Below are 8,635 nucleotides of genomic sequence, written 5' to 3'. Positions count from 1 at the left end.
AAATATGGTATGAATTTATAATTAAAAATAATTTTCTATTTAGTGAATGTGTAATATAAAAACTAGTATGGAGTTGGATGGAATAGTTGAACCTATTTTAGTTGTTTGTTTGTTGCAAACTTCAATATTATGGATTGTGAACTCCATTTAATATAATTCGAGATTAATTGATATTCTAAAATAATTAGTGAAATTTTATTAAAAACGAACTTAGTTAGATAAATGTTTATTATGTCTCCAGAATGTACGGAAAATTTAGTAGAATTGATGGAGGAGAAGAGTTTGTTGAACAATTTAGTTTTCATTGAAGATACATATGTGTGGTTGCTTAAATAATTTGTAGAGGTAATGAAAGGAAATATGTCAATATATGTGATAACTAGCATAGATTTAGTTTTGAAGAATGCAATTAGAAGGGTATTTCTTCATCTCCATCATAGATTGTGTGTGACATCTTATCCGTAATGTCATGTGCAATGTCAATAATCCCTTGTTCACAAATTTATTTAAGAAATATATGTTGGTTGATTATAAATTGCAGAACTTCGGAGAAAATGTAATGAAATGGCGAAAGAGTGAGGTTTGGAGGATAATGTTTTGGGTTTTAGATTTGTATGGGAAGGAAATGTGGGATACCGCACACATACGTAAGAAGTTTGAAAATTAATCGATGTAACTCTATATTTCTACTCCTACCCTCACACTTTATACAAAGTATCCATTTTATTTAAATATTCTTTTTACCCTCACTAAATTCAACTCATGTTTTAAAAAATTTGATTATTGTGTATTGAAAAACTTTTTTCAAATGTGTTTTGATAGGATCAGGGTTTAAACCCTAAACTCTAACCTTCGTGTACTGAAATTTTTTTTTTCTTTCAAATTTTCCAACACACATCTATTTTCGAAAATTTGAAGTTTGTGTACCGAAAAACTTGAAAATATTTTTCGATATACAAATATATTTTTTGTGTACCGGAAAACTTTTTTCAAATTCTCCAATACAAAGTTCAAATTTTTTTAAAAACATGTGTTCAAGAAAACTTTTTTTTTTTTAAGTTTTTGAGAAATTTAATGAGATAAAAAAATAATAAAAAAAGGAAAAAATAGATAATTTGTATAAAATGTGGAATAGAAGTATAAGTATGGGGATACAAGTATTATTTTTGAGAGGTTTTTTTTATGGTTTCATAACAACTTCTCGTTGCGAGTGACTTATTGTACAAATTGGTATGTTTGTAAATTATAAAAATAATTTGTTTGAGTTTCTGAATTATTACAAGCAATGCATCGAATATTTAAGGTTTAAAGAGCTTGAACATTACATAGTAAATTTGTAACATTTCTTTTACTAAACAAAATTACTTTTATTTTTTATATTTATCAACATATACTAAAAGAAATTAATAGCATTAACAAATGAAATAGTAATATTTAATTTATTTTTGAAACAGTCAATTAACATGGATGTACATCTTTCCCGTTCAAGATATTACTTAAAAACTATTAAGCTAATACATAAATTTCTAAATTTGTCAATGTTACTCACATGTCGTTATTGGATGTTCCCGAAATTTCTATGCGAATATCAGGCTTTTCCAATAACTAGAAAATAAAGGAATGATGCATCTGCCTTCCTTCTTTCGATGTGCACGGATTCATTATCGATATTATTGTCTTCATCACAACATGAAATCAAACAACTCAGAGCGGGTCGCACTAAAGCAAGGCCTACCTACAAAACAAAATTTTTATTTAAGAAAATTGCCTCAAATATTTTTTTTTTATTTAAGAAAGGTCTCACATTTTAATATTCTTAAAACTAATTTTGATAAAATTTTATATAAATTAAATAAAATATTTTGTTTTTATTACAAATTATTCAATATTTATCTCAGTACAACTAAATTGGTTAATTAAGACAGTAGAGATGAGAGAAATATTAATTATAAATTGAATAATCATGAGATAAAAAGTGAGCCATTCATATGAGAAATACTAGTTATAAATTGAAAGATCATGAGACAAATAGTGAACATATTGTTAACATGAGTTGTAGTGAACATATTGTTAACATAAGTTGCTGGAGTGGTATAATATATACACATTATTTTCTTCTTCAACTAAAATATAGAAAAATTTTACATAGTTTCTGATGTTGCCGTAAAACTGTTGAAATGTCTTATTTCATTCTTTGAAAAATATAGAAAAAATAGATTTGAAAATGCCATTAATTTTGTCAAAAAAAATGTATATAATTATTAAACAAAATATATATTTATTTATTAAAATTTAAAAAAGCATTATCTAATAATTTCGCTTTAGGCCTCATAACGTGTTGGGCCGACCCTGGAACAAATGATAAATATTCTAAAAAGGAGAAGTGCATGTGAAAAAAATCAAGTGTCTTGATCAAAAAGTCATGACAAAAAAGATGCAGAGGAAAGGAAAACACAAGGGAAGCATGATGAGAAAGGAATTGTTGTTTTGATTATAGGTGTTATATTTGTCTATGTGTGTCTGCATATGACTTGTAAAGTGACATGCTCACAAGATACTGTAAAAACTAGTGCTAATTCACATAGGAGCTATTAGGTTCAGGTTTCTGTTCCATACTGGTTTTGAATAAAAATGGTTCCCATTAGGTCTCCTCACAATTCTTGTACGGACCAGTTAAATTGCATGTTAGATAGGTATGAAGATCATTTTTTTATCTCAGTTCCTACTCAATAGTGCGAAAATCAGATAAACGAAAATGGGATGATCAAAATTAATTTGATAGAATATGAGCCAGAATGAGTGGTATTTTTATTTTAAACTTGAATGAATCAGTGCTCTCAGCCATCTTTTTCTTATCAAACAACCACCCTTTAACGTTTTGCATCAAGCTTTTTAGCACAACTCAATGATTAAGGAAGTAATACGAAAAAAATATAATTACTTCGTCATTCAGAAAAGATACAGAAGTTGTGACGTACCTCTCCTACGTAGAGTTTCTTATCTGGTCTTAACATAACGTAGACACTTGAAGAGCCTATAGTCCTCGGAGGTGGCCATTCCCTAGTGCCAATTCGAGAGTGTCACAATCACAAATATTTTTTTGGCTATTAATTGGCACATTTGTGGGTGTCACGTGGGAGTAACTAACCTAAAACTATTAATTGTAAGATCAAATCATCATACATATTATTTATTTTATTAAAATTACAATAAAAAAAATCTTTGTTTAGCTACGACAAACACAGTAATTAATTTGTAGCTAATCACTAACAAATAAAATTTACTACAAAATTGATCTTAATATTGAGAGACTAATTAATTACAAAACAATTTCTTAGTTGATTTGTAGCTAATTTTATATAAAAAAACTTAGATAATTTGCAATTAATACATCATAATATATTGTAAAAAGTTTATATGTTACACAAATAAAGTTAACAATGTCTTACATTGTCTGCACCCGCACCCGCACATAACATGAATGATGAAACTTCTTCGTTATTCCTTTGCAGACGGTTACATTTCATCTATCAATACTTTTTTTTTAATACTTTAGTCAAAATGAAAAAGAAATTTAATAGCTATTCAAAACCATCTAACTTATGTATTTCCTCCATTCACACCTTTAGCAATTCAATGCTCAATTATGTGCTCAATCATTACAAGTACAACTTCATCGGCTTTGTTGCGAAGCTAACAAAAGAAGAATTCTAACAAAATGGTTGGTATGTGTAAAAAAAAAATTCCTATTAAAAAATTACATTATTCTTTCTACTTGAATATATTTGTTCAGTATGAAAATTGATAATGTATTATTTGATGCGGTGGTTTTTGTCTTTTCTAATGAAAAAAAATTCTTAACACAAAATCTTGGGATTTTATATGCTTCGCCCAGCATGTAGAGAGAGCACTCTCTTTTTCCAAATTCTTTATTGTTTAAACTAACCTAGCATATTAAGGCCAAATTCCAAAATCAATTAATCACTTTGACGATACATCAAATTCAAAGTATTCTCACTCCACATTATGAAAAAAGTCAATAAATTCCCAAGATTTTGTGGTAAGGATTGATCTCTTTTCATCAACATGAACCACTTCTATCAAGTGCTACATTACACATTTTTCATAGTAGAATTACAAATTTTTAAGTAGAATGAATATTTAATTTTTCAATAAGAAAAAATAATGTTTTGTCAACTTCTTTCTTTGTTAGTTTTGCAACAAAGTAATTGAAATTAGACTTGTAAAGGTGGAGTAGAGAGTTGATTATTGAATTGTTGTAGATGTAAATAAGAGAAATGGATAAGTTAAATAGTTTAAAATACCTTTTAAATTAGTTTTCATTTTACAAAAAGCACTAAAAATAATGTTATATCTTGATCCCAAACAAAGTAACAATAACCTGAAAAAGAGTTAAAAATCAAAACAAAAACAAGAAACAAAAAATCAATAATCGGAAAAAACCAATAAACAAAGCAAACCAAATTTTATATATGTAGTTGTTTGAAGATAGCCGTAGTCAATCCGACAGAAGTAGTTCTTGTCAATAACACAAAGCAAACAATACTAATGATATTCATTCCAACTCCTTGATTAAATAAAGGGGCAAACAAAGAAATGTCATTTACGGGTTTTTGAATCCATTTTGGTTATGAATTATAGTTTTTGGTAATTAAGTCTTGAAATTTTGATTTTTTTTTATAAGTTTTGTATAATTCTAGTTTTCGTATGCATTTTGTGATGAATGCTAGTTTAATGTAATGAAGTTATGTATTCTAGTTTCTCATACTAAATTTTGAGGTTTTTTCTGTTTATCATTTACTGAATTGATGAGTTCTAGTTTCATGAAATTTTGGTTTTTATTTATTTATGAATTCTGGTTTTAGTGGTTTTTTGGTTTTTTTTTGTTTACTAATTCTTTTTATTAAATTGTAGTTTTAGTCTTCTATTTTCACTCATTTGCGAAATTAATCTATTTTCGAAATCCGATATTTTTTATTCTTCTCTCATGGCATATTTTAATGATGTGACATGGGACAACAAAACCAAATAGATGCATTAAATAAAATAGGGTGAGTTGACATATTGTAATGATGTGACATGCGACTTCATGATACAAAACTAAATAGATGCATTAAATATTTATGTTATTAATTAAAAGTTTAAATATGTATTTAGTTTCTGCAAATATATCACTTTTTGATTTTAGTCCCAATAAGTTTTTTTTTTTTTCGATTTAGTCCTTATAAAATCATAAGCGACCGACCTTAGTCTCTAACGTCAAATCAACATCAGACGATGTTTCCAAAAACTCATAAGCCCCTCTTTTAATTTCTATTCATATTTCTTTATAAAATAACACTAATTATTAAATAATAAATAAATATATTAATTAATAATATAAAACATTTTAACTTTTAATATATCATAAAAAATTATGTGTTGGTGTACATAGAGTCACATGTCATGGCAGTTTGTGAGCTCTTTTTTTGTAACTTTTACGGGGATTAAATCCAAACAAAAAACTTACAGAGACTAAAATCAAAAAGTAGTATATTTGTAGGGATCAAAGACATATTTAAACCTTAATTAAATTACAAAAGTGAATAATTTCATAAGTTTAAACTGAAGTTTTTAAAATATTATATTGCAATTTCATGGTATTAATAATTAAATATCATATTATCATATGTCACGTTATTTAAAATATGTCACTTCATCATTATTAGTTAAAAATTTCAAATGAAGGACTAAAATTTTGAGTTTTAAATAAGGGGACTAATTTCACGAATAAGTAAAAATCAAAATCAAAATTGCAATTAAATCTTTCTATTCTAATTTTCTGATTGTTTATTGATTTTTTTTCTTATTGTTTTGTGACTATTTATTCAATTATTGTTATTTTGTTTGGGGCCAAGATATAAAATTCATTTTCAACATTTAATCATTCTAAATCAAAAATTACAATAACTAATGAATCAAAAGTTACAAATTTAAGTCAAATTTATTAAAATAACTATCGTATATATAATATGTCAATTTAAAACAAGTGTAAAAATTCAATTTGTGTTGTTTCTAAGATGAGTTTGGATTAGAGAAGAGAAAAGATTAAGTGTTTAATAATATAAAATTGAACTCTGAAAGATTAAATTGTTGTTTTTATGATAATTTAAGAACCACTAATTGTCACTAAACAAATACAATTAACCGAGGGATGAACTTTGATAGACAAAGAAATTATTTAGGAGCTAAATTGGTGAGAAAATGCTAAGTTAAAAACTAAATTAACTATTTATTCTTTATTAATTTGTAAAAAAAAATACAAATATAAAATTGATTGGGGTTAAATGACAGCTAAATAATTTTAGATTAACGGCAACTAATTTTGTAGTGACATTATGGTAGCAAATTGTAGTAGGAATGACTGTGATTTTTCCATATTTTGGCAAAAATTTCACTAATTTTTTTAAAATAGAAAACAATGTCAAAAATTAGCAAATGACCACTCCCTCATAAGTTTGAGATGTGTGGTATCGTAAAATGATTTTAAATTGGAAAAACAGTTGGTCACTTAGTATAGTTCATTCTAGGATGTATTGTAAGTACAAGAAGAAAGATCTCACTATTTGTCTACTTGTGATCTATTTTAAAATAATAATACTCACTCAAAACCAGTACAAATATGTGCTTACACAATAAGTACGTAATCCGTCTTACACGTCTTACATAATAAGTGACAATAAGTGACTTTGAAAATTTTTTTGTTCATATTAAAAAATACAATAATAAGAATAAAAGAAAAAATAAATTATTTATTTTAATTATTAATAAATTTTTCACTATTATCAATAAAAAAAGTATAATAATATTTCAAAATTTATGTATATAATAATTATTAAAAGTTAATATAAAAAATAAAATTTATATAAAATATAATCATTGAAAATTGTGAATCACATTTGTATTTTTTATTCAAATGCTACTCATTATTTTCTATACAAAGATTCCGAACCCAAATATATGTATTTTTCAATTTCATTTCTATATATCCAACAACATAGATGAACATGATCATGCTATTAAAAAAGACTCAAACTTTATCAAAGAAGACAAGTAAAACAACAATCAAAACGCATATATCAAATCATTAATTTATCAAGACTATACTTGTAGCCAACAATAATTCATTAGAAATAAAGCTTTGCATACCTCAAATTAGCTTTACCCTTCTAACTTTCAAGATCTATCATCATTAAAAACACCATTTCTTAACTCCAAAGCTTCAAGAGACACAAAAGAAACCAAACAACAAAAGAAAGGTGAGATAATGCGGATAAGGATGGAGATAATTTCGAAATAGTATGGAGGAAGAATATAAAATAGGAAATGAACTTAATTTCTTACCTTATTTGAACTAAATAATACCGATAATTGAAGAGGGTTGATAAATAAGTGTTTGCTTATCTAAAAACAAAAAACAAAAAACAAAAACTTCTTGAATATATCACAATGGATGGAGCAAGAATGAAGTAACAATAGTACTATTTGCTCTTCAAAGATGGAAAATCAAAATAGAATATGGTTATGAAAAGAAAAGGAAAAAAAAAAAGAGGGTTGCAACCTCGAGGAGAAAACAAAAGATGATGGTTTCTAAAAACACAAAGTAGCTTATATAGATGAGTATGAGGGCAAGTTATGTAAAATTATCAAATATTCTCTCACAAATGGCACATGGGCCATGGCTGAAGCAAAACATATTAGTGGGTAACATAGCCTTACAATGTTGCTTAATATGGCTATGCAAAATTTAAAGGAATCAAAGTACTATGATACAAAATGATCAAAGGTCACTTTCTTTTGGTACTATTGGATCTCAAAGCCAAGTTGAATAATATTTGAAGTCCGTGATCATATCTCATGTACACCCTAACCCTAGGTTCCATATATATGATGGTCATTTAGCTAGGTCTTTTCAGACACTTGCCTTCAATTGTGCACATACAATTATGATCAAAATTCTAAGAGGTTACCAACTATTAAACTTATTTTAATTGTTGAAACAAATAATTAAACTTATATTTTTCACTCTTAATGTGCTCCTATGCTTTAGATTAAGAGCATTAACCTAGCTAGCTTGATAATGTAAATAAATGGAATGGTAGCAAGTAGCACAAGTGTATTGCTGCACTAAGTTCGTTATGACTTTAGTTGAGATAACACAAGAGTTAAAGAATTATATATTTCTTCTTTTTTTTTTTATATGTTCTTATTATTTAAATTAATTTCACATTAAGTGATACAATATATTCTTTTTCTTTTAAAAAGAGAGAGAAACTATAGCGTCTATGTAAAGAAATATATGGATTTATGTCTAATACGTAAAAGAAAATTTCTATGGTAATTTATAAATTAAAGAGTTTTGACTTATTGTTTTCTAAACCAATAAATTAACAATCATTTATATAAATCAAAAAATTATTTGTCGATTTTGGTATTTTAGAAAATATCATTTCATAACATCATTTCATTGTTTATAAAAATTACTAGAGTGTAACCCGTGCGTAGCACGGAAACAAACGGACGATCTTAATAAATAAATTGTTATTTTAATATATATATATATATATATATATAT

General features: G+C 26.2%; 1 long non-coding RNA gene across 4 annotated transcripts; it reads right to left on the bottom strand.

Annotated features, from left to right (window-relative positions):
• Positions 1–1,412: 1,412 nt before the first annotated feature.
• LOC105853070 (uncharacterized) lies at positions 1,413–7,615 on the bottom strand. Of its 4 annotated transcripts, none has more exons than XR_001144947.3 (5): positions 7,405–7,615; positions 7,210–7,280; positions 3,450–4,402; positions 2,979–3,154; positions 1,413–1,735 (listed from the first exon to the last, which is right to left on the bottom strand). It is a non-coding gene; the product is annotated as an uncharacterized lncRNA (long non-coding RNA). The 4 variants fall into 4 exon arrangements; XR_001144946.3 differs by having other exon boundaries at positions 2,979–3,148; XR_003470532.2 differs by having other exon boundaries at positions 2,979–3,060.
• Between the last annotated feature and the right edge of the window lie 1,020 nt (positions 7,616–8,635).

Source organism: Cicer arietinum, chromosome 4 (genome assembly GCF_000331145.2).
Source record: "Cicer arietinum cultivar CDC Frontier isolate Library 1 chromosome 4, Cicar.CDCFrontier_v2.0, whole genome shotgun sequence".
Lineage (NCBI taxonomy): Eukaryota > Viridiplantae > Streptophyta > Magnoliopsida > Fabales > Fabaceae > Cicer > Cicer arietinum.
Note: the sequence above shows the minus strand (reverse complement) of the source record. Positions and strands in the feature narration are given on the sequence as shown.